At 37.0% G+C, this 27,670-nt stretch overlaps 1 long non-coding RNA gene across 2 annotated transcripts; it reads left to right on the top strand.

Annotated features, from left to right (window-relative positions):
- Positions 1-4: 4 nt before the first annotated feature.
- On the top strand, positions 5-24,179 carry LOC121470114 (uncharacterized). 2 transcript variants are annotated; one of them, XR_012056144.1, is made up of 7 exons: positions 5-307; positions 3,856-3,947; positions 5,706-9,459; positions 9,558-9,678; positions 13,591-13,692; positions 19,411-19,532; positions 20,007-21,961. It is a non-coding gene; the product is annotated as an uncharacterized lncRNA (long non-coding RNA). The 2 variants fall into 2 exon arrangements; XR_012056143.1 differs by lacking the exon at positions 20,007-21,961 and adding an exon at positions 21,975-24,179 and having other exon boundaries at positions 6-307.
- Positions 24,180-27,670: the final 3,491 nt, after the last annotated feature.

Raw genomic sequence — 27,670 nt, 5'->3', positions numbered from 1 at the left:
AGTGGCTTATTTGTTCTTGTGCATTTATTTAATTTGAGAGGACACAAAAACTACTTGACAGAAAGCATAGAAGCTGAACTAATTCTGGCTGTGTTGAAATAGCAGCAGAGTTTAACATTTAACTATTGGCACTCATTTAAGATCAGTTCCCTTATTTCAATGCAGACTATGACCCTTTGGAGAATCGAGTGCTGCTCCTCTGTAGGAATATCCAGTTCTGCTCCCTGTGGAGGCGGCGTGTTTTGAAGGCACTGCTGTCACTACAATGAAGATAAGCCAAGTTCCTCAGAATTGTCCCTGTGAATGGGTGAGTGAACACTGCTGGAAACAGGCACTCTGCAAGCCCTGAAATTCTGTTCTGGAGCTGTCACCACCAGGTAGGAGAGCCTCCACAGGGCTCCTGCTCACTAGAACCCACTCTGGGCTCCTTTTTAACACAGCAGAAGAAACAGAGAGAAGGCCCTTGCTATACCTTTCCCTCAAATTCAGAGCTCCTGGAATTTAATTGTCTGTTAGAATGAAAGATTTATTTTCACAGGACTTAACTGTGATGTTTAAGAGCAAATTGTGATAAATTAAACTACTTAAGTTTACAATATAGCCCCCATATCAGCTGCAGTTACAAATGCTCTATTGCCATCAAGCAGATGCACCATATGACCAGAATCAGACTGTATCTTCTCTAACATCCCAGAAATAAGAAGTACAGTTATTTAATATCTCTAAGAAGTCTTGCTTCTGTTTTTTTTAATAGCTTCTTAATTTTCAGTCTGGAAATGTTGGAATAAGAACAAAAGGAAATCACTTAAGTGGGGTGGCATTCAACCATCTCAAGTAAAATATCATCCCCTTTTCCTAGTAACTTGCCAACAATCCTCTGCCTCAGCCAAAACACATTTGTCAATTAATGGAGCAAGTTGGTTTTTTTCATCTACATGAACCGTTTTCTGCGTAATCAATTATCCAATTATTTTTATGAAAACAGCAGTGCCCAGTTCCCAACTCGCTGCCCAACAGACCAAATCTGCAAAGTGCAATTACCACCCCAGATCTATTATCTCAGCTTCCCTTGATTCCTTAATCCAGAGCACCATTTGGACAGCAAAATTTTTGCCTCTAACCTGTCCATATGCCAATCCTTCCCGTGGCTGGTAAGAGCAGCCATAGTGATCTACGTCACCCATGAAATCTTTTTCATGAGGATTCTTTAGGAGCTGGAACTCTGCACACACTAAAATGTTTGTGCCTTTAAGTACAATGAAGTGGAGCATGTTTTTTCAAAATTTCAGTAGACAAATGTAACGATTGTACATGCTACTCTGGAGTCCAAATATTTCACTGCATACTTTCAAAAATGTCAAGGTTTTAAGTATTGCATATTGATTTAACTGTCTAAATGAGTCATTATCAATTTCTGAAAAGTTTGCTTCTTCTTTTGTGAAAGAATATTTTCATTTTTTTCATGTGTGTTGCAGAAACAGGCAAAAGGGGATGGGGATATGTTGATAGAAACAGAGCAGCAGGGTTGCAAAGAGGTAGTCATGCAACTTGGGTAGAGCAGCTCTACTCTATTCAGGTGACTCAGGCCAGGTTAATAAGTATCAGTGCTCCATACATCTGTAATTTAAATTTTGGAAGATTTCATTTATGCACATTTTTTAATGAATTAACACACAGTGAATAAAATGTCAGGCAAAAACCCAAGTAACAAATCAGTTTGAAAATGCCTATCATGCAACTGCTGAACTACTTTGTAAAGAACTTCTGTCTGCAAATATTTGGGTCATTTTTCCTAGCTAATTACTTAAGAATTAAAACCTCTATATACATTACAGCAAATGCAGAGGGAAAACCCCTTAAAAAAACAGTGAATCATGTGCAGCTTAGTCTTAAAAAGGCAACTCCACAAGGAGCCACTAGAGTATAAGAAATTTCACTTATTTGTAAATTCATGAGAGACACAGTTAGTCAAATCCAGGCAATGAATTATGAATGGTTCTGAGCAAAGGGGGAAAATTGTACATACTGTACAACTGACAAAGAACAGTTTGACATCCCAATACTGGCAAAATTACTAAATATAAAATAAATAGTGACTGAGAATATAAAAATATTTTTTCTATTTCACAGCGACCGATCTAGTGGTGAAGTATACAGTTTGAAGGTGTTGCCCTTTGTTTCAATAAAGAATGAAATGTTTGCAAGAGCATGAATTATGTTATCTATCTTTCTCCGAGTTGCCTGCCCATCTTTTACTTAATAATATCTCTTTTTTTCAAACTGCTGTTTTTAAAGAGAGAATTTGGCTACCAGCTCCATTTTCTGAGTGTATGAAAACTAGCAGTGTGGCTATTATATTTGGTAACATCAAAGAAGAGCTGGCAACATGATGTGCCAAACTCTTCAAGGTGTAGTTGTGTACTTCTAGCTATTCACGCTGTTGCATGCTTTGGATTTGTCTCAAACCTTTATCTCTGATTCCTGAAGGTTGCTAATCTACCCACTCTAGGTCGAGTTAGTTGGATACAGAATATACAGAATATATACCAAGAACAAGCACCATAGCAGGGGTGTTGGAACTAGATGACATTTCAACCTAAGCCTTCTCTGGTTCTATTATGGGAGCTTGACATGACAACTATTACAATTTTCCTTTCAGTGAGATTAATTACTTTCAGGATTTTCAGATAGACTACATTGGTATGAAGAGAAATATTTCCCTGTCTGAAAATTTTCAGCAGAATTCAACATCAAATATGGCAAGTGTGTTGAGTTTCATTTTAATTCTCTCATGAACACCTGTTTCTGCCTGTATCATAAAAGCCTATTAAACCAAATCTTTCTCCCTTTTCTCCATTTCCAAATTTTCTGTGAGGACTCTGGCATAAAAAGGCCTTGTGAATAGATGGCAATCTATTTTTTATGTCCACCACCAAAGTTAAGCATGCACATGTGACTTTTTCTCTGTCCCCCATGTGATATGCTCTGCTCATATAACAAATCTGGCATTTGGAGGAGAAAGAATTAGTCACCGAGCAGCGAGGGAGAGCTACAGATTCCTCACAAAAGCTATGCCTTCAAACCATGTGTCTGCTACTCATCACTCCCTTCACATGAGAATTCTAAAATATGTGGCATATTTTATGGCAAGTTGCCTTTTAAAAAATAAGATCCGAATAATGGGAACTGTCTAACAGCTGCCCCACGGTTTGGAATATGAATACTGGTCCCAGTGGAGGCAGATGAGAGGACAAAATACAGATCAAATGGTGAAAGGTTATTACCTTGTGACATGTATTGCCAAAATGTATCTTGGAGATTCTCAGGGCACAGCTATCCCATTACGTGTACATCCCTGGTTTAGTGTTGGTTGGGTGTTCTTTAATGTACACTATATGTAAAAAAAAATTACACATTTATTATATAGTTGTTAGACCTGAAATAGCATTTAGCAATCTTTACAGAAGGTTATGAAGCATAATAATAAAGAACATGTCATTATTATGTCTTATGTCATGACCCTGAGATGAGCTCAGTTGGTCAGAATATTGCACTAATAACACCAAGGTTGTGAGTTAGATCCTCAGAGGAGCCATTCACTTAAAGATTGGACTTGATAATCCTTTGTGTCCCTTCCACCCCAAAACATTCTGTTAATATTCTGAGAATATTTTGTATTAGGAAGTAGATAAATTATCTACAGAGGAAAACCATTGGACCAAATTTACTTACTTTGTTCAAAAATTAGTTTTTCTATATTCTATGTATATTTCTATAGTCTTCCTACCTAAAGCCTACACTGTTATAAAATCTTTTTCTTTTTTTTTTTTTTTTCCTGTAATCTTTGCTTTTCAGGAACAAATACTGAAAATTGCCATAATCAGCCAACTAGTTCTACTACACAGACAGTCTGCAGTAGATATGCACAATCACTCCAGCTGCATCAGGTATTGTACAGAGAACCTGTGAAAACTTCTCACTTTTTCCTCTTAAAGACACCAGATACACAGTAAATGTAGCATAGAAATGTTCTTAAAAGAATGTTTTAATTAAGCACTTGACATTTGGAAAATAGATGAGGTAGACATGCTTCTGAAATTTCAGTGTGTATATCTTTCTATACATGTATTATAAGGTTTTTTAAGCATCAGTTGATACATGTTGCACTTATTTTGCACATAAAATGTACAGAAAGACAACATTGCTAGGAGGTCTAAAGCTATTTTAAATTCTGCTTTTTCAAATACTGAAAGTCCTAAAAAATTCACTATTTAAACTATTTTAATACATTTTTTTGTTTGGGTTTTTTTTTTTTTTTGGTAGTGTTTTACAATAATATTCAGTAAAAGCATTTACATCCAGAGAAGCATGTTTTTATCACTCTGAACCTCCCAAGAGGAGCTGCAGCAGAAAGTGATCAGTACTGTAGAAAACATCAGACACCTGCAACTTCCTTTTTCCCTTTAGAGCGTTAGCACACGGGGTATGCAACTTGATGCTCAAAAACTTCCCTTGAGGTCACTATCTCTAACAATTCTTAAGTGGGAGGAGAAGACATATATTAACAGGCTAATAGTAATAACTTTTTCTCCAAATAAAATTCAGAGCAAGTTTGGAAAAAGAAATTTATAGAAATAAATACACTGTAGAGGCAGTTACTGTGCACTGCCAGTGAGCACTGTCAGGATAGATCATTTCATTACTGGAACTAACTCAAGAGAAAACCCAGTTGATTATTGTCTTATAAAAGGAGTGACATGAGCCCATGTCTCAGTAGTGAAAATAATGCAGCTTTGTGGGGCTTTTAAATCTAGCAGGTGGCAGATTGTGATACTGACAAGGAGAAAGTCTAGGAGCAAAAGACAGTTTACTTATAATAGCAGAATTCTTTGTTCAAACTCAGGTGAGAAATAATATTTTGGGTTTTTTTCATCTTCTTTGCCCTCTGCCTTTTTAGAATTTACATGGAGGCAATTCAGATGTGAAAACTATGGAACCTGTGAAATTTAAATTTTATCATGACTATGTCTTCCAAGTGGCATATGTGAAATTGTAACAATCCTGATACAAAACACCAGTACAAGCAGAAATCACCATGAAACCAGCCTTTATCATCTTTTTTTTTTTCTTCACATTTTTTTCCTCAACATTTTTCTAAAATATTCAAAGGAGCATTGTGGTAGGCACATTTCTCTCCCTCTCAGGATTTTTCATAGAGGTGCACAGAGAGAAATGAAAGAGAAAACAATTTCTGTTTCTGCTCCTTGTTTTCCCCATGTGGAATGTGTTTGGGGAATTGATTACCTGGGGTGATTGTTTGATTGGATTCAGGTGAGGATTGTTTGAGCTGATGGCCAATCCAACCCACCTGTGGCTGGACTCTCAGAGAGGGGCACGAGTTGTGTTAGAGATAAAGCCAGAGAAAGTAGTATGTAGTTTTAGTATCCTCCTTTTATATAGTATATTAATGTATTTTAGCACAGTTATAATAAGGAAATAATTCAGCCTTCTGAAATGAGTCAGACATCGTCATTTCTGCCCATTGGGTTTGCCTGCGTTTACAATAGAGTATTTGAGAAAAATGATAGCAGCTCCTACTTCTTTATGCTGCTTTTAGAAGGTGTTTCTTGGGCATCTCTTCCACCATGCAGGTTGCTGCCATGTGAACTGGCTGGTCACTTGACCTCAATTCTGTCACCATGCAGAATGGCTGATGGGCTTGTCTGGGGAACAGCAGAGAGCAAAGAAGAAAGATGCAGCTGCAATACAGGTGATCTAATTTTTTTTTTTCATGATGTCATCAAAGCTGTGATTGTTCATATGTTACCTGAGTCGTCTCAAAGACATTTTCACAGAGAAAAGAGATCATTCTGCTGTCTTACAGGTTGGTAAATCTAAGGTCAGTAAACTACAACTGAAAGGACCACGACACATTTATACAGTAAATATAGCTCTGCTATGGGCTGAACTAGAAATAGTTCCCAGTTTCTAGCACTAATGTACTGTAGAACTATGGCTTTGGTGAAGAATTAAAAATAGACCCTTACTTGGATGAATTGGAGTGAAGTTTGATTAATTTCAGCCTAATTTAATTATTGATTCTCACAGAGCACTTGACCCATTAGAGTCTGAAAACTGGTTGAGCTGCAGGGAAATACATTCTCCACACTCATTTCTGTAAATGGGACTCCTGTAAGATGAGGCTGTGAGTGCTGAATATGTTCAGCAATTCACAGGATTTAAAACCAATTCTAAATAATTTGATGGGGAAAATTATTTCTCTATCTCCATTTTGGAGCCTCCTGTCTAAGGCACAGATTTTTGTTTCCATTTATAATATTTCTATTTTTCTCCTTCCAGCAGTGAATTGCAAGAAACAAGTTTTTACTGGGTCCCTCAGTGAACTGCTGGGAGATTCTTAGCTTTGCAGAGATGCAGTGAATGAGTAACAAATGCTCCTTGAGGGATCAGAACAGTTGCCAGTGAATGAGGTTACATGCACAGGCTGTTGCTCTGTCTTGGTAGCCCTCACACAAAACAACTCTAAGAAGATATTAAAATTATATTATTAGGGGCATATACAGCTATTATCTCCTAAAAATCAACATCTGTATTTCAGGTTCTACACCTCTCAAAATGTAGCATTTCAAAGCAAAATGCTTTAGCAATCATAGCAATCCTATGTAAGAAAATGCAATTTTACTGATTTTTCTGCATTCATATTTCTTAAAGAGCATTAGACATGAAATATGCATTTCCCTGAAGGGATAGGAGTCTGTAAATTCCTTTTTTGAGATATATCTTCATTTCTATACAAATGTTACAGAATAATACAGAAGGCATAATAGTTTATCCTTGAGATTAATGAACAAAAGGCCTCTTCACTTTCTCATTCCTAAATACAAGCAACTGTGTTTCTCTGAGCCATAAATCACAAATATACAAGAAATCAAAATAATTTTGCAATAAAATATGCCTGCTTTGGATTTAATGTATGAAATAGAAAGATTCCATGCCGAGACACCAGCAATGCTTTTATCACAGAGAATTACTTAGATGCACAAACCAAGGGCAACAGGAACTTTTGATGCCACCAACTTTCACAGCTTCTCTAACCTTCTCATTGTGCTGTACAATGAAAAATGCACACAAGTAGTTACCATGGTAATTCCTGCATCACATGTTAGTCAGAAACTGCTGCAGAGATACAGAGCATTTTCTTAAAGAACCATGGATGTGCAGAGGTAACAGATAATAATTTCTAGATAAGTGTCCTTGTACAGTTCACCTTTAATTTGATCATGTGTGAAAATGTTAGCAGAGAAAGAAATCATGTGAAGACTTCTCCAGCTGTACAACTCCAACAGTGAAAACACATTTGCACATAACTAGTTCAGTGAGAAGAAATGATTAATTAGATTTTAAAACTTCAGGACAGAATTTTTTTTCTTTAGCAGTGCAAAGAGTATTGCACATACTTTTAAAATAAATGTAACAAAAACCACCACCAATGATTTCCTTTGTAAAATAGGCCTGAAAGCATTTGACAGACCTGGTAATAAGGTATCTGCATCTGGTAAATTAAACTCATTCACTCATAGAGAAACAGAAGAATGAATCTGATTTTGAAATTCTGGATTTTTTTTCAAATGTGGAAGTAATAACTTTCATTAGCTAATGTCTCTTAGTCTTCATTGACAACCTAAACATGTGTGAAAAAATTATCAATTTTTCAATTATTTTCAAATTTTCAATTATTCAAACAAAATACAGCATTTCAAGCTTAGGGGCATACCCTTGCTTCACCATCTGAGAACAGAGCTCTTGTTGCTTTTGAAACAGCTTGTCTTCACCTATGAAGAAATCTTTTATTAGAAATCTCTCTAAACTTCTCATTTGGTTTATCTGAGAAAATGCCTGGTGTGTAACCAGGGAAGAGCATGATAAGACAGAGAAAATAAAAAATGCTTCATGAAAAGATTTGCTTACATGTGTGGAAGTAGCAAGGAGAGAAGATGAAGGAATCCACATAATAATCTCTGTCCCCACATCTCTTTTGTTTCACTAACGCAGGTACTGAGTTTTTGTATGGCTCAGCACTCATGGAGCACCAAAGCCCACCAGGCAGCCTTTTGCTGCTCTCTACAAAGAGCCAAGGCTGATATTCTTTTCCAAGCAAAGGCTGGGAGAGGAAAATAAAGCAACTCGAATTAGGGATAGAAATTAACAGTATATTTATTCTATGCTAGGAATGGAGACCTTCAGCTTCTACCACCATCTGAAGACCAGGAGCGTCATAAGCACTTCACAAATGCTTTTTCCAGTACTTGGAACATTTTTTTTTTGGTAAATATATTCTTTGTCTATTTTCCATACCAGAGCAGGCCCCATTTCTCCTGTTCATTGCCATAAGGTGTTTAGAGTCAAATACAATGCAAAAGAAAGAGGAAAAATTACAAAAGAGAAGAAGTTGGCAACAAGTTGTTCTATGGGTCACATTCTCAGAGGTTTGGTGAGTTCTTGTGTTTCATCACAACTGGTTTATGCCTAGAGCACAATTAAATCTTAAAAGAATAGAAAAACTAATATCAGTCAGACCACTGCAGAGATGTATCTTGGAACCTCCATTAAGATTCCAAAGATTATAAATAACATAAGATTTTCAAATTAGCCACAGTGAACATTAAGGTACTAAAGACTGTAGGAAGATAGTGGTTAAATATTTATGTTTAAAATGAGTGTAAATGGGATTCTCCATTCATCACTTACCGATGTATAAGAATATATTCTATCATCGTAGAAATCTGAAAATCTATCTTATCTCAATATCCTTTAGCAGCAACACAAATCTGGGAAGTCTGAAGCCTGAAACAGTGTGAGATAAGGATTAAAGTATAAAGTAGTTTATATTAATAGAAGTTAGATAATCAGTTGTCCAACTATCTGACCAACAAGATCCTAAAACAACTTTCTGTATGGTTGTTGAAGGGAAGAAACTGGAATATTTTTAAGATGAAGTTTGATCATGTAATGGAAGGGAGTGTGTAATGTGTTTGTTTGAATGGCAACAGAGTACATATTTGGATTCACAAGTTTATCTCTAGTCCTTGCAGTATGTAAGGTTACTGCTAAAAGGAAAAATATACTTTTGGGAAATATTCTTAATGAGGGCCTCTCAACATCACATCCACAATATGATGCTTTCTTTAGTAAGCTGGATTCTGCTATAGAAATTACAGTCTTTGGTTTTCTTTTACAGTGAATTTCTAAGGCAGAATTCCTAAGAATTAATCTTGAGACTGAATAAAGCTTGCTCCAAACATTTCTGACCAAGTGATAATTAAACCTGGGTCTGCTCGTGCTTTGGAAGCAACATGTATGTCTCTGTTTGGATTTCAGGTCTGCACCAAGTATGGTAACACCAGGCAGCTTTCCATAGCTGCTGATTCAGACTGCCAGGTACAACAGTATCTGTTCTCTTTTCTGCCCATATGTTTTCTGATCGTGAAAAAAAAGTTTTAATCTCTAAATAACCAAACACATCTTCTAACTTTCAGGAGTATGAAAAAGTCTGTGAGGATCAAGATGAATCCTTTGACCCACACATATTTCAACAAACACATGGGTGTACACCAGAAGGTTTTACTGCTGCTAGCTTTCAGGCCACAAAATTATCAGGTAACAAAATTATGTAGTTTATTCCACAGAATTTTCAGTAACAAACTCTGCTGTACAATGACTAAAGAATTATTCTGAGATTTGAAAGATTGAAACTGATCTCCATGGAAGTACACAGGCTTCTTGTGTGTTCTAGTTCATGTTCTGAAGGTCACTGAAGCGTGATGCAAGAACTCTACCCTTTATTTTCTGTATCAGGATATTTTTTCCAGTTCTTTCCTCTTTGCTGCTGAAGTAGATCCATACACAAGGAAGGATCACAGAGGACAGGAATTGCTGTCCTTGTCAGACCACATCTCACTGCTTTGACTCCAACAGTGAAGAAAAGTGAGCTCCTGTGGAAGATTTCAAAGGAGGCAGGAGAATGCAGTAATTCCCCTGTTCATACTCTTCTAGCTTCCAAAAATTTTTAGCTTGGAAAATTCCCAAAGCCTGCTGATATTTCTCTACTTAGCAATCATCAATTAATCTCTCTTCCAAATGCTTGTTAGTCTCCTTTTGGCAAAATATATTTTGTCATCCAAGATGCCCTAAAGCAAACAATTTCACAGGCCTAACACAACCATAACTTCCTTCTTGCTTTTAACGTTTTGGGATTTTTCTTTTTCGTTTGGGGTTTTTTGTTTGGCTGGTTTTTGTCAGCCTCTCCTACCCTAATTTGATGGCCCTGATTTTCTTAAATTGGATAAGACAAATGACAGTTCACTATCCCAGTAAGGATTTTGAAGACATCTGTCTTGATTAAGCTGCCTTAATTTCCATGCTGAAGATCACTGTCTACATGAGACATTCTATTCTTTAGAATTCCTTGTCTCTGAAGGTTTTCTAGTTGCAGTATATATTTTTATTTCATGAGGTCAGAGGACCTCACAATAGATCCATGACAAGGATATTTGACAGGACCTCAAATATCCTTGACATTTCTGGTGTTGAAGCATGGATGTATTCAATGGTTTAATGCTATTTTCTTTCATTATCTTTTCCTAGTCATGTAATTCCAAATGTTTGTTTTTTGGTTTTTTTTGGTTTTTTTTTTACATTTGCTGAGCACTGGACATAGCACGCATCTCTATATTATGATTCCAATGCCTTGCTCCTAAATGGTAGTGCTGATCTCAGAGGCCATAATACTGTATATGAATGTGAAACAATCTTCCCCTTTTGTGTGACACTTAACACATAAATAAACTCAAAATCTCACAGGCAGTTTATATATATAAATAATTTAGTCTAGAAATGAGGACTAGAAATAGTAACAGGCCAGTGTCATGTGGAGAAGAGAGATCAGATTCCTAATATTTACTTCAATAAATAATTAAAATTCTTATATTACTTATTGATTGGAAAGGAGAAGCATAGCTCACCCTTCCTAACTTAATGCTCTCACTGGACTTGAGCTCTCTCCCCTGTCTCAAAGTTGCTTTCTCTCTTGCAGACCTGCATGAATTTTTAATTGTTTAGCACAGCTGGGGCAGCTGAGGCAGCAGAGACTGACAGAGTGTTATTGTGCAGGTTTTACTGGCTGCTGGAAAAGCAGAGGGAAGGGGAATGGGAAGTGGGAAGCAGAGAGAGGGAAAAGGAAGAGGGGAGGAAGGAAGGAAGGAGAGAAGGAAAGAAAGAAGGGAGGAAGGGAGGGAGTTAAAAGCCTGTCAGCTTTTTAACTCCCAAAAATGGCATGAGTTCAAGCTATGCTTTTCTCATCATGATTTCCTCGTGGCATTTTACAGCTCCTGGGTCAGTACTTCTGCCTTTGCACAGCCTATCATCACAGCCTGGCCTTTTCTGTGGTGTGCCAGTCCCGAGTGACTTTGTGATTTCCACACACTGGCAAAGCAAACAGGTTGGCATTATGAGACCCGAGGTCCCCTTGCCACTGCAGTCTCTAAGAGAATATAAAATAGCTTTCTGTAGCACAGAGAAGATGTGAAACTTAGTAGGTTCCTATTAAATAGAAATAAAATGACTCATTATTTTAAGGTAATTTTTTTTTTTTACATGACACTTAAATTTCCAAATGAAGTAAATCAAAGGCTGAAGCCACAATAAGTACTTTTAATATGTGGTGCTTTTGGAGCCTCCTCAGCAGTTCATTCAGTCTCCCATATGTGAACTTATCATGGTAATGTTTCATTAATGTTTCATTTATGTGATTTTATGCCTTCTTGGGGGCATGGTTTATTTTACACTGTATGTACAATACTTAGTGTAGTGGGGTCTAATCACAAGCACAGGCTACAGCAACTTTGGCAGTGTAGTGACCACTGTTCAATTTATAAGGGAGGCTTTTTAGTCACTAGTATATACTTTTATGACGTTTTTCATCAACTTACAGAGAGAAAAATACTTTCAAGATTGTGATATTTCTGGACACCACTGCTAGTATACTAACTTTAAATATTTTCTTCCCTAAATGGGAAAAAGAATCATGAATAAGATTAGCAGTCCCTCAAGGTGCTTTTAAAATCCAAGCCTTTTGCATTTATATGTTCATTTGCAATTGAAATAGAAAGGATATAGCCAAATACCCTGTGCAACTCTGAAAACTGTTTCTTGAGATTTATGGCAATGTATAAAAAGCTGAAAAGGAAATTGTTTCCCCAGCAATAGTATGCATTATTTATCTGTGTACTTTTCATTTTACAGCAAAGAAATAAAAGTGCTGGTAAGCCTACTGACTTTATCATTTAGTCAAATTCAAATATAGGACTGTTTTCATGAGTGGTAAAACTACTTTTGCTCAGCTATGTGTTGTGCATGCTGTGCTAAGCTATAATGCAAACTAAAGGCTTTTTTTAGGTATTTAAAATAGTTCATTACTACTAACAGTTACACACAACCAAATTTAAAGAAATATGGCTGGATTTAAAGATCACAAACCCTCCAAAGAGCTAAAAACAATAAATTCTTTTGGGGGCTCTGGAGCTTTTAAGTCTGTTTCTGCAGTACAGAAATCAGATGTGGATTATAAACAGGAAACAGTGCCCTAATAGCTCACAGTATTATTTTGCATAATGAAATTGCACAATTCAATGTGTACACTGCATAGTATAGTGCCTCAATCTGCCCTTCTACATGTCCTCATTGATTTTATCATTATTTAAGTACCTCAAAACATAAAGAAAAGTATTGTATTTTTTTTTTTTTTGGCATTCTTTAATGACACGTATAGTATTAATATATTCTATGCAACACAGCAAAGTTTTCACACAGGCCAAGTCTACCTTTGGCTCCAAAGGTGTAGAGGCCTTCTGGAAATGAACTGGGGCCATTCTGCTAAATGAAGGATTACTGCTTTTGAGAACCCTCACCAAATTAAGGATAATTATATTTATAATTGTATTATATCTATATATTATAGAATATTATATTTCTATTCTGAGCATACAGAATCAGAGGATCCAGAATTTCATATCTAATCTTTAGCATTCACAAAGCATCAGCCAAGCCTCAAAAACTGAGTGTTTAGAGGGAAAAAAAAAAAAAAAATTTGTGAGTCAAAACTTGTGATGAGACTTTTTGCTTTTAACTTTCTGGGTCATAGCAATGTCATTGCATTGTGCTGTCCAGCTCCCTTCCAGATGTTTGAGGATTTGAAACTGGTGTTTCCAATAGAAGTTGGTGACTCCCACAGAGCTGTCTGAATGAGAAGGTTTGTTTTTCAGCAAGGTGCTAAGCATGGTTCCACTTTCACTAAAATGCTGACAGTTCAAAGGGAGGAGTTAAAGGGAACCTCAGTGCTGCCTCTTGCAGCTCCCAAGGTGGACGTGCTCAGGCCATGCTGCTCACACGAGACAAAATAGAATGTTTCAAATCATCTGTTTCCCAGGATTTTCATTTAAGAAATACTGAATTTTAGATACATTTCCCCTAAATTGAACAGGAATAACTGCTGAAATCTCCATTTTTCTACAGGCTGAATTTTCTGTCTTCTGTATAGCATTCAGAGTGTTCCACCTGCTCAGAAAAGAAGAACCATGTTTGGTCTACAACCTCACTGGACTGGTGTGCTAAGAAGTAAGTAAAAACCTGTATTATTGAGCTGCAATTTCCACTCTCCTGGGAGAATGAAAAAACCCCCTTTAAGACAGTAACACATCCAGCAGAGTCTCAATAATGCTTTCAAAAGTGCTATCACATAAGGTAGTTGTAAGATCTGTGTTATATTAGATAGATATATTAGATATATTAAATTAGGCTGTTGTTTGGCAGGTCCAGACTCAAAAAAACAAATAAAGAAATAACCCACTCAGTGATGATATCTTGAAGTATATTAAAATAACAAGACAGATTTAGCAATCTAGTAGAATCATTGTATAGATTCATGGTAGTCAAATCTTCATCTTGCTCACACAAATAAAGGCAGGCAGCTTAAGGAAACCTTTGCCTCAATGTACAAAGAAAATACTAAATATGTGTACATTTATTGACCCAGCTTGTTTGACCACACCTATGATTTCATACTACTCACTGCAAATACAAAACCTATGTAAGGAGAATAAAAATGTATAGATTTGCACACACTGCATGCTCATACAGCTAATAAGAAGAGATTTGTGATTGAACATGATGGTCACACATTTCTTTAAAAGAAATAGAAATTATTATAAAATCATTTTATGAGATTTTAAATAATAACCAGTTCTAACATAAAAGGGAAGTGAATATTAAACAACATTTTTGTTGCCTCACTCCAGCCCACAGGGGACATTCACACCAGAGCAATGAGCTTTCCTATACATCTTGTTAAGCCAGCATTAGACTGAAAAATGCCAGTTTTCATCCACATGTCACCATCTCCTGAGCCCTGAGCTTGTCCTAAGATCTCATAAAATACTTGCTTCCACCTGTTTCCACCAGTATCCCCTGGAGTTTACCATGAATTTAATTGCCTGCCAGTTTTTATGTCTGCTTAAACTGCAAGACCTTTAAATAATTTATGTCCTAATTACTGTCCATCATTTTTTAACTAGAAGGTTCAATTCCATTCACACAAAAGAAAATTCGTGGGATTAATTCTGGGAAAATACTTTCAAGGAACCATATAAAAATAGCAAGTGTGATCACGGTTTTGAAAAATGAACTTAAACTTGCTCAAATAAAATTTCATAAAAACATTCATCATTCCCTTCTGATATGGGTCATATTAATTTTGGCACAGATGCTATTGAATAATTTAATGTAAAATGTAATACCTCAGATTTCTGAGAGAGCTTATGTATTGATCATCTCATTCAGGGCTACCATTCTGCTTGCAATTTATATTCCAGCAGGATTAAACCCAACTCATGTTTCAATCAATCTCTACTAACACAACCCCAGGCTATCAAATTCATCTGAGATTATTTAGAGCAGAAGCCTGCAATGCCTATGAGCTACAGTTCAGAATTAAACTTCTCTTTTTGGAAAGGGCTTTTAGTGTTTTTTTCAGGGCTACAGTGTTTTCAGGAATAAGCAAGTAATGCTTAAAGTCGCTCTATGATTTGTGACAGGGCATCTTAGGGAGAGGGGAAATCATTTTAATGGAGTGCTGTAAGTTTCTTGAGTTCAACAAGTTAATGGAAGACACGTGTCTGGAATGATTTTACTGTTCGCATTTTGTCTGAGAAATATACACAAAGGAAAAAGAGAAGATGAAATGATAGGACAAGGGTAGACTAAAGGCTTTTTGAAGTTTTACTGTTGCTACCAGGAATAGCTGTAACTCTTTTACAGGTTTCTGGTATTTCTGTTAAGCATATCCTGGCCATTACGTTAGAAAATCCAATTGTGTATCCATACGTGATTGCTTCTCAGTTTTTGCCCAACTGGATCTATTTAAGAGAGTAGGGGCCAAGAATTCCAATGGCCTATGCAACCAGAAGCTCTAAAAAATTAATTCCTTGTGAATTTGAAAAATACATGCCTTTGTAGACAGAATTAGGTGTTGCAGGAGACATTTGGTTATTGAAATATTTACTTAAGAACATAAAACTGTTAGAAGCTGACCACTTTAGAAAAAAGAATAAAAATGACTGCTCAGACATATATTTGTATAACTTCACTTAAATGAGCAGTACAATATTTAAGAGTAAATTTGGCAATATATGGATGTCTTTCCTGTGTCTGTGTGCTGGATCTGACTCACCAGTGTAATTCAATAGTGATCTCTAATTCCTTCTTCCCTGGAACCCTTCAGGCACAACCTATCTGGCCTTCAGGGTCCTGAAATGCCACATTCCTGGGCAGAACAGCTGCTTATGGCATCATTGAATGAGCATGTTTAAACACATGTATTAATGAAAATAATTGCATGTTTGCTGTTGCATGCCCTGGTGTACATGCATTGCATGCTGGTGCCTGTCTGCATTAGGCCATATAACAAATACCATGCAGGCATGGAACTAGGGAAAGAAAAATACAGAGTCCTTCAATATTTTCAGAACAGACTATTGACATTGCCTTATACTCAAAAGATTATGCAGAACTGGAACAGATGAGGGGGAAAAAGACAAAAATCTTCATGTCAATCCACTCAGTTGTGGAATTTTAAGTTATATAGGAGATAAAAAATTTCCATCTGATTTTCTGTACACCTTTTGGAGCAAATGTGCTATGCCCTACCCCCTCCCCAAAAAAACAAAACCCAAGCAAAAAGCCCAGTACAATAAAAACTGGCATATTTATATTACGAAAGTAATTTCTCAGTTGCCTACATTTAGCTTGTTTTACTTAATACCTCATCACATCTGAGCTTGGCTAGCCTGCTTAGGAAGTGCAGTTAAGTTTTTCATCTAGTACTGAAAAAGGTGGCAAAGATTTCTGAGCCGATTTTCTTCCCCAGCCTTGTCCAAAGGCTTAGCAGATATTCTGTTTTTTCCCTTCAGCAGAGGCAACATATGGAAATAATAGAGGGCAGATCTCAGCCCAAGCCATTTTTCTGCTCTTGGGATCCTGGCTGTTCAGGCACCAGGAGCGTTCCTTGCTGTGAGCGCTCTCAGCCGCCGTGTTCTTGCTCAAGCAGAGGTTCCCTGCAGCCCAGATGGAGCAAACCCAGTGCCCCACACCCTTTGGGGCTCACATCAATCTCTGCCACCCCCAGCCAGAGCTTCTCTCTGGGTGTCTGTGAGGAACCAGCTCCGAGCCACCCATGGCACCTGGATTCTGCTTTTTTTGTGACACTGAAGGCTTTCAAAGGCAGTAAATGCTTTCCACCTCTTTCCAGAGACACCTACCTGTGTCAAAGCACAATCAGACTCCGCTTCCACACCTTCTGTCCAAGCTTGGAACTGTTCTGCCTCGCAGAAGCATGCTTTGCATGATTTCAAGCATGCAGTGGGATAACTGGAGCAGTCCTTAAAGCCAAATAAAGAATTTTATACTAATTCATGTGCACACATCTTCTCTCTCATCATTAAAATTAAAAGGAAATCTGTTTATTGTCAAATTGCCTCAAATACAAGATTTTTGCTTCCATCATGTGTTTGGTTCAAAATCAGATAATTGTATTCACTGCTGAGGGCACTGATGTGGATTAATAAAAGAATTACTATATGCAACCTCCTTAGCATTGCTAATATTGCTTTGCCAAATGCTCCATCCCAATAATTTTTATATCAACAAGGGAAGTTCAGAGGATGTTGCTGTAATAAATTATTCTTCATGAGGGAGATTAAAGTCCTCTGACAGTGCCCCATGTGTTGTAATAACTGTGAGCTGTGACAGTTTCATCATGCTGTGGTATCCCTTGTTGATTTATTACCTAGCTAATGCTCTTCAGAGGGGAAACTTGTTAATAATTTTAATTCACTCCACACTCCGTTTAACACAGAGAGCGTTATATGTACCATCACATTGTGAACTTTTAACAGCCCAAAAGACTGAGTGAGCAGCAGCTCTCACTTACAAAGGATCAATCAATACCTGAAGGCAGGGATCTTTTTCAGACAGAGGAGCACCCATTAGGATCCTGAGTTGTGTCTCTTAAAGCAACACAGACTTTCAAAATCCTTTATTAGTATTTTACAGGACATAAGGCTTCACAGCATTTCTCACACAGCAAGAACAACAAAAGCCTAACTAACTAGTAAAAAAACCAGAACCCTCTTTGTTGCATACTAAGTCTTTTTTCTTTCCAACAGAACTCTTCATGGAACACTTCACAAGCTGCAAAATAGCAATTTCTGGGACTATTTTTAAAAACCTTAACAAGTTAAATATATACTTAATGTTTATATTAAAAATACTGTTGTGTCTTGGAAAAAAAAAGTGTTAATTTGTACAACACAACCATGGAAGATATAAGGGGGGTTTTATTTTTCTTGTGTGAAAGCTTAATCACTGACTGAAAATCACTAGGAACAGAACTCCACACATTTTATAGCAGTTGTTCAGGTAGATATTCTAAGAAGTGATTATGAATTCAGGGGCCCAGCTGTTAGGAGAAACCACTAACAATGATGGTGCCAGGTAAAAAGGGGGGAAATAGATGTAATAGCATAGATTTAAGTTTCAAGTTATCTAAAAGTTAATTTTGATGATATGCCTGAATCTGTCTGGGGTAAAAGCAGAAATTCTACTGACTTCAAAGATTACCCAAAACCAATGAGCATTGATTGGAAGAAATTTGGCTTCAATAAATACACTGGATTACATTGTAAGCTTCAAAATTAAATCCTGCATTTTATCTCAATACTGGCATTTTAAAGAAAGTACTGAAACCCTCAACCCTAAACCATGTGCAGTGAGAGCTGGCAGGAGGCACAAGTACTACCTGTAATGTATTTGAACACTCTTGTTTAAATTGCTGACTGCTATTAGATACTAAGTAATGAGGATTTAAACATCTATTTTATCAACTACTTCTCTCCACTGAAGGAAAGGCAGCAGCACAGCATTAAGATGCTCTAATCTTCTTACAAAGATGAATCAGATTGGAAATATATTTGGGTTGATGAGATAGATGTCTTCATGCCTATTCATTCCAAGTAAAGGATACAGAAAACCAAAATGTCTGCTGGGATTCCTGAGCATGTTCTCATTCTAGTCACATTGCTCTTTATAGCATACAGGAAAAAAGCTCTTTGTGCATTTAGTCTAAGAATTTCAGGAAGAACATTGACAGAAAGACACAAGGCTGTGTACATCCTAGTTATAAAGAAAACCCAAGAAAATTTAAAAGCACATCTGAATCAAATATAAATCAGATTCTTATCCTTTTCTGCTTTTTTCGTTTTTTTTACAAAAAATCAGTGAATAAAGAATTATTTAGTTTTCAAGTCTTGCTCTACTGTAAAAGTAGGTAGAGACCAATACCCAAACATCAAAACACCCATCTAATACCAGTTCCTAATTGTTTTTCCTTGTTACTGAACCAGATTTAATGAATTTGCAGACTTGTTTCTCTTATTTTGTACAGAAAAAATATTTTCCTTTTAAACAGATGAAACTAAAATGAAGCAGAGGAGAAAAAGCAGAACATTTTTTACCCAAAAGGCATTTCACATTTGTCTGAAGCATTGCAATTCAATCAAACCCACTAATATTATTGGTGGTCCCATCCAGTGTTGATTTAATCAAGCTGATACAGAGCAGTTAAAATCAGGGCCTGGTTCAAGTAGCTTCCTCACAATAATTTGTTCTCCTTGAAGCCAGACATTAGTTTCACACCCTTTGACCCTTCTGATAATGAAAACATTGATAGCTTGGCACAGTTGGGAATTAAAGCCACGGGATCAGCCTCTTTGTCTATTGCAGGTACCTGTGGAGACAAGGCCACTTCTGAGGGGGACCCAGGAATCTGATGCCACCCAAAATGATGCTGCTGGGCATCATGTAGCCAGGCTGGGCTGGAAGGAGCTCTGTGCAGTGAGAGCAAGGTGAGTGAAGGCAGCTGCTTGGGCAGGAGGCTCACACACGATTTGTTCCAGGAGAGGGTGGATGCACTCAGACTATTGCTGTCTCCCACTGCTTTTAGGAGAATGGGATTGGAATCTTAGGGATATACACTGCTGAAACAAAGGGAAATGTCCTAAGTGCCATCACGTACGAAATCTGGTTTCACCATGGAAGTAGCTAAATACTGGAGAGAGGTTGCTTAGAGAGCCTTTCACAAAATCTCTGTCCTTGGAGATACTCCTAACTTGACTGGACAGTCTTCTCAGGGATTGCACCCAACAATCTCCACAAGTCCCTTCCAGTTTGTATCATTCCATGTTCCTGTGGCTGTGTCAGCTTACACCCCCAGTTTGTGGCTGTACCACGGATATGTGATATCACCATCGCCTTCCTGTCTATCATTGCATTTACAGCTGCAAAGAATGCTACATTTTCTGTCCGTTTTCTCTCACCAGGTACATGTTTTTGAAGCACAGATTTCTCTGGCTTTAAATTTGGGGACTACCAAGTACAGTGGGGTTGAAATAATGATATTTTTCCTATACTTCTCAAAATTTGATTTGAAGCCAACATGAACTATCAATATAAAAGGATTATAAAAAGTTAGTGAGTTTTTATTTGTTCCATTTCATAAGTATCTGTGTCATAACTAAGTTATTTCCATCTTGTTTGTAATATTTGTTTTTAAATAACCGTGATTAATGTGTGACAAAAATGATACTTCTGCTTCTTAAAAAACTATTACTGTATTACATATTCAAATGTTAACCTTAAACCTTAGATCAGGTGGCTTATTCATTATATCCTCCAACTTGCAAATATATATTACATACATATAATGAAGAAACAAGGCCTATATAATAAATGTAGCTGAGATCTATTAAATATCATTACCAGTTACCAAAGAAAAAGAGTGTAATCCAGTAAACAGCATATAAATTGAGGAGATGGCTACATCCTATTGTGGTCTTTGTATTATTTTCCTGGGTAACCTTACCATGCTAACCAGTCCCACAGTCACACGGCTTCCTAGTAAATTTTATCTCTCTCTTCAAAACTTTTAACTATCTATTAATTGTAACACAAATAAAATTAGGCTTTTGGTGTCAGAATGGATATAAAATTTGAAGATGATGTCAGTCTGCAACATCATATCACATACAGAAAGGAAAACAGGATGTCCCCCTTCTCATCTCATTCTGTTGTTCAGAAACACAGCCCCTGCCCCCAAACTATTGGGAAATATGTTTTCATTTCATTGCGCACCAAAAGTGAAAAAAGTAGATTCAAGGAGGAAGGAGAAAGGGAAGACAAGAAGTTAAAGGAACAACTGTTTGACTGCAGTATCTCTAGAAAGGTACAATAGAAGAAATGAGTCACTTAAGATTTATAATATCAACTGTGTTGATGCTCTCCATCTTCATGAAGTATTTTCAGGAAGATTGTGACATTGTAATAATACTTTCTTATTTTTCTGATCTAAAATTCCCTAAAGTTAATGGAAATATTTTTATTAATAGGGATAACAGGACTGATTTAGGAGGTAGTTTTGTCTCTATGGATTGAACTCAAGGAAATATTTTCAAAGGTGCAATGGGGTCCTGGGGTGCTTTAGGGTGGGTGCAATGGGATCCTGGGGTGCTTTAGGGTGGGTGCAATGGGGTCCTGAGGTGCTTTAGGATGGGTGCAATGGGGTCCTGGGGTGCTTTAGGGTGGGTGCAATGGGGTCCTGGGGTAATAAAATAAAAATTATAGCTTAATAATATGAAAAAGAGATGCATTGATCACTTTAAAATCACAGCAGAATTATCCCCTATGACTAATTGTGTATTCTGATGTTCTTCTAGTTTTACATCCCTCTACAGAGCTTCCATGAATCTTTAATTCCCTTTGAATGCAGTCATGCCAGAATCACTTTTCAGCATCGTGTCCACTCAGTGGAATTCCAATGATCTCCACAAAGCAGAGTATCAAACATATTTCTGAGATTGTTTGCTTCACAAATTATGAGCTATAGTAAGCAAACATTAAGTTTCATTACCCCACATACTCTTCTTGAAGGATTTTCAAGCAATATTTCCTCTGATTTTTCCAGGTGCTTGAAAGTATAACAATGTGGAAAAATAAAAGCACTTTCAATACCAAAACAGATCCTTTCGAATAATTGTTTCCATAAGCCTGATAATTTTTTATAATTTTTTTCATTGTAGAAGTATTTCACTGCAATTGTAGAGAGAAATGTCTTTAAAATTAATGTGATTTTTTTCTTTTTGATGAATATAATCTTTTGCTGCTTGGGACCTCTCATTTATTACTTAGATATGCCATCTTCTCTTCCCAATTTTTTCTGAATTTTAGCACTGTAATATATTTGTATTTCATGTTAATGAATCATGTCCATAAAATTTCTTCTCTATTTTCAGATGAACTTCCATTTGTTTTCTTCATGATTGCATTGCTTGTGCCTACTTTGTGAAGGAGAGAAATGCAAGAGCAATGCAATTTTACTTTCTGTTTGCTATATCTTGAAACCAATAAATAAAAATATATTTTAATTTCCAATTTTTTTCATAATATTACATTGTTTTCTTAAGTATCTTACATTGGAAATTAAGTATTTAAGTGCTAAAAATCTAAACTTTTAAAACTCTTTAAAGTCTTTCATAATATATTTTATAGTGTCTTTATTTTTTATAAATACTTATTCTAGTGCTAGGAAAAAATCCCACATTAATTAGTGGAAAGTATATATTACATATGTTGTATCAGTGTTGGGACCCCCGACTCGTGAAGAATGATGTCTGAACTCCAATGATAGCAGAAGGCTAATGAATTACTTTATTATACTATATTACACTATAACTATATTACACTAACAAGAACTATCACTAAGTGGCTAACTAGAAAACCTGTGGATCCAATTGGCCAATTAATCCAAACACCATCACCAGAATCCAATCCAGCAATCAGCTTGGGTAAAAAAGTCTCCAGAGCACATTCCACATGGGCACGAACAGGGAGCACTGAATGAGGTAAGAATCGTTTTCATTCTCTTTTCTCTGCTTCTCTCAGGAGCAATCCTGAGAAAGATAATCTCTCTCTGTTCAGAGGGCATGTGGATACCACAGTGTTGCGTATTTTACTTTGCATGAAATGCATGAGAGATACCTAGCCCTTGTGATTATTCCTCTCTCACTATGCTAAAAGCACCTAAACCTGTAATTTCTCACTTTGAGTGGCCCAACTTTACCTTTGACTCTAAGACAGTGTGTGGTACTTACCTTCATAAGTAAAACTCGTTATCACCTCTTGGTGCTGTTCTTAGAAATAGCAAAGCTGAGAAGATGTAGCATAATTCTACTGAGTCATAAAGTATGGTTGGTGAAGGCTTTAATATTGGAGAGGGAGCAGAAAAAACAATTGAGAAGAATATAAATGAAAACTAAATCATCAAGGAACTCCTGCCTCCATTGAGGAAGGTTTGCAGGAGGTGGGAGTACACGGCTTCACTGAAGCCAGAATTGCCTGTAAGTTCATGATTCTCCTGGTGGCAAGGCAAGTATGAGTATTCCTTCCACACTGCTCAGCATGGGATGTTAGAGCAATTCACCCCATTTCTTCCTCTCTCTGCCGCATTAGACCATGTACATGTCCAAGTGTGTACTAAATGTAATCAATAGAGCAAAATTTACAAGTAGGAAGTGCCGTATATCAAACATTTATATTGTAAGGTAGTCTGCTTTCTTTAATAGATGCAAAAATCTCCCTCTTTCTTTTTTTTTTCCCCTGTAGTTCCTGTTTCTTAGTTGTCTATAGAAATGACCAGCTAATAATATTCTTTGTATCAAGAAGACACAAAAGTAGCACACTACTATCTACTGAATTATGCCATTTATGAGCTCAAAACCAGAAGCAAATCCCAGCAGTTCAACATCATCATTTCCTGAGACAGTTTTATTAGAGCTACAGCTAATAAACAAATTTTTCAATATGGGGCAGCGGACCCTGAGAGCATGGTCTGACCAGATGGGTACAAGGATGCAGACAAATAAATAATTAAAGATAAATGAAGCTTCACAGCTTCTGCAGGAAATGAGTGACAGATCTCATGCTCAGAGCATTAACATGACATGAATTCAAAAGGCCTGAAATTTATGTGGACCATTAACACTGCACACATGTGCACAGACACATACAATTTCTTAATCAGCCCTGGCTCTGTTTTCATGTACCAGCCCTGGGTCAGAAAGGGTGAATGCTTCCAATCAATATCCAGTTGTTGGAGTAACAGCCATGTCCGTTCTGGCTGGCTGGGCGGGTGAAAACATGTTTGTTCTACTTAATGTGACACAGTCCCGTCAAATTAACAACCACGGGAGCACGAGCAGCCTTGCTTAATGGGCTGAAGTCAGTTCCTCAGAGAGTTATTGCCAGCACTGAACCAATAGATCTGAAACCTCATTACTAAAGGTTTATTTGCTGATAATAACTAAGGGCACACTTTATGTACATAGGTGTTGTCTAATTTTAAAGATACAGCATGCTACAGTACTTACTAAACAGATTGTCTTTAAATTGACATAACCTCATGATAACATCTGTATATTATGTGAGTAGTAGAGTTATTTAGACACCCCCCCCCCCCCCATTCAGTTAAACTACAATAGGTACTAACCTTGTAAAATGCAAAGAATTTCCTTTTTCTACTCTGAGTCAATGATAACTGTACAGGATATGCAAGAAAGCTGAACCCCAAAACACAAGCTGTAACCAGGGTCTGAAACATAAATTTTAGCTCCCCTCTGTGTAGCTAGAATAGAGTAACCAATAGTGGTTAAAAGTCAGCTTCAGTCTGGGGCAACTTCTTGCCACAGGCATGCAGAACTCCGTGCCATTCTGATATTTGGGTTGACAGACCCTCTTCCCTTTTCCATTACTAAGAGAATGATGTCTAGAGGTAAAAATAGCAAAGTCAACCACAGACATTCAGAAAAATGCCTTTTAATCAAAAATGTCTGAGATTTGTCTGACTTGATAGCACTCTGTGCTCAGCTATGAGATGCAGGGACACAGCCCAGGTAATTGTGCCATGCAGGAGGGAGGGTAAGAAACACAGAGGTTCAGAGCTGGGTTTACTCTTCCTTTGGGGATGGAAAAGTGAAGATGGTGAATGATATTTGTGGGGGAATTTTTTCTTTCCAAAAGGGGTAGCATGGCTAGCCTAGCTTTCCAGAGCTCTCAGCATTTTGTTTTCCTCAGCTATCTGCCAGATGATTACTTTGCCTTTACACAGAGCCAGCCCTGAGCATTCCCATGTGCAAAGGATAATTTTACATAGCTCGTAGACTTGACCATTCCTGGTTGATTTCCACTGGGAAATCAAAATTCAGCAGATTGCAAGATTAATTCCCTGCCACATTTTAAAAAACACACTATAAGCTACAGAAAGGCTTAGAAATGCATATGGGAAATTTTCATATTAGTGTAATTCCACCTGAAATTGCTGTCTGTAATTTTAGTTTTGCTTCTAAATATTGTACATTAAATTAGTAATCTAACACAAAAAACCCCCCAGATTAATGACTTTATATTTTTATATTTTTATTTATATTATTATTCCTGCTAATAAAGGAAAATGTTAGGCCCATATATTAAATTTTCCTTTAAGAAGGTTTGAAGGAAGTGTTTCATCAAAATTATTCAGTAGAAGACCCCCAAATTATTCCATAGAAAATGTTATTTTCAGGTGTTTTTATTATTATTATTCTACCTAAAAAGTCTGCTTACTACCAACAGCTCAGAATTTTAAGTGGGAAAATAAAATCTCTTAGATACTGGAAAACAGAAATGTGTTGGCTACAGCTAAACATTCTTCAATCAAGAGATGTTGTCACTTAAGAATGATAGGATTTGGAATGCAGGAGCTTTTTTGTGAGGTAGTGAGGGGTATGAGACAGAAAGTCACAGAGCACATGCACCCAGGAGTGTCTGTATTTAGGAAAAGCAGAGGTATGACCAAAGGGCCTGTAAGAGATCTATGGTTATTCCAATTTCTTTATATATTGAAACAAACTGCTAAAATATTACAGTTCTGCCACATATGCTAAAGAAGGTATATTTTTGAAATCTCAGAAAATTTTGTGAAAGAAGTCTAAGATGTGAGAAATTGTGGGAAGGTTTAACCTACCAGCGTCTCACTAATACAGTTTGTATTTCCACTATGTAATTTGTAAAGAATACAGTTTTCTATAAGAAAACAAAGTAATCAATTTAATCAATCAGTCAAAGCTTTGGCAGCATCTGGAATTTACAATAGTTAATGAAGGAAAGCAAATAAAGCTTTATTTAAGAGATGATTATTCTAGCATTTGGCATAACTCTCTAAGGATTTTTTCCCTTAAATTTTTTGCTGCCAAAGTTTTCTATACCTCCTAAATCCAAAAGCAATTATCTCTCTGCTTGCCAGACCTTGGAAAACATACTTTCATCTGTTTTATTAATTTATATTTACCTTTGAGTTTTTCAGCAACACCCTCCCACACATTGTCTTCTGGGGAGCTATCAGTACTGCCCATTGCATGCCAAGAGAAGTCAGATAGGAGAGAAAAAGAGAAAAGAAAGAAAAAAATCCCTTCGTTTCTTTGATTTGGGAGTTAACTGCATGAACATATGGAGGTGGGCACAGTTCATATCTGTTTTAGAGGGTTTTTGTGGTTGAAGTGTAGCCCACATCCAACAATTCACTGCTTTATATGACTCATGGTAAATGTCCAATTCTTCAGGAATTTCAGGAAATTTGATATTTAGCAAGGGGAACATGGAAAAATAACTTAGGGTGGCATCCTGGCCTCACAAACTCAGTCAAATTTTGGTACTTATATAGGCAAAACCAGAGTCTCATCTGTTTGGTCTGCCATTTTCTCTTTTTGTGGCCTCAGCTTCATACCATGCTATACATCACAGCAACAGCCTGTGATCAGAAACTGCCAAAATAAATTGAGTTTCAAACAGTTTAGCCAATAAGTAAAAAACTAACTCATTGGGATTTCATGAGAAAACCAAATGATGAATTGCAAAGCTTTATGAAATGGGAGGGTGTCTATTTCTGTGACATGTGTCAGGAACAGGACTTGTTTAAGAGATGACACATACTTGGATACCTCTGCCTGGTAATAAAATCCTCTAAGTCTATCAGCACCAACAAATTGGCTGCAAAAACACGGAGTCATAATCTTCTTAAAAAAGAAGGTATGGGGAAAAGTATAAGAAAATCATTGGTAGGATTCAAGAATAAAAAATATAACATTTATTTGCATGAATAGTCATTAGTTTAACGTATTTTCCTTTTTAGATTAGCAAAATATTTTTAATGAGTTTTCTAAAATGACATATTCATTCTAAGACTCTGTGTGTGTACAAAGAGTGCTGCCAGCAGATCAAAGGAGGTGATTGAGGTGATTCCCTCCTGCTGCTCAGCACCAACAGGACACAGCTCTGGGCTCCCCACTACAGAAGAGCTGGGGGAGGCTGGCTATTCCAGGCTGGGGAAGGTTCTTGGATATCTCATCAACAGAGTGAGTGCTGGGTGGCAGAGAGGGGAGAAGAGATGGAGCAGATAATTCTTGGTAGTGCCCAGGTGTCCTAGGATGACTTTATGGTTCTTGTATCCCCGCTTGTCTGTTCTGCTTATACTGGATATTGAATTCTATGCTTTTAGATCTAAGAGTAAAATGGGGGGAGAAGGAGTAGAATGTCTGAGGCAGCTGTATTCAAAACATAGAGATAAGAGCTTCAGCTCTCTCTCTCTTTCACAGACCGTGTTGCCTGCAGCACGGACAGGGAGCAGGACCAAACTCTCCTTTGCTTTTAGTCATTTTTTTTTAGCTAGCTGAGGCAGAAAAGTTCCCCAGACCATGGCTTTTCTTTTTCTTGTGACTGTTTGAACCTGCTCTGGACTGAAAACCCAGAGAAACACCTGGAGCTCACACCTGTGGCCCACTGGGGCTGGGATGCAGCATTTCCAGTGCAGGAGGGACTGATAGGAGACAGAGTGAGCTGAGCTACAGCCCCTGGAAAGGGCTTTCTGAATTTGCCACCTCTTCAGAACAATGACAGCTTC

The sequence above is a fragment of the Taeniopygia guttata genome, chromosome 5, assembly GCF_048771995.1.
Source record: "Taeniopygia guttata chromosome 5, bTaeGut7.mat, whole genome shotgun sequence".
NCBI classification, from domain to species: domain Eukaryota; kingdom Metazoa; phylum Chordata; class Aves; order Passeriformes; family Estrildidae; genus Taeniopygia; species Taeniopygia guttata.
Note: the sequence above shows the minus strand (reverse complement) of the source record. Positions and strands in the feature narration are given on the sequence as shown.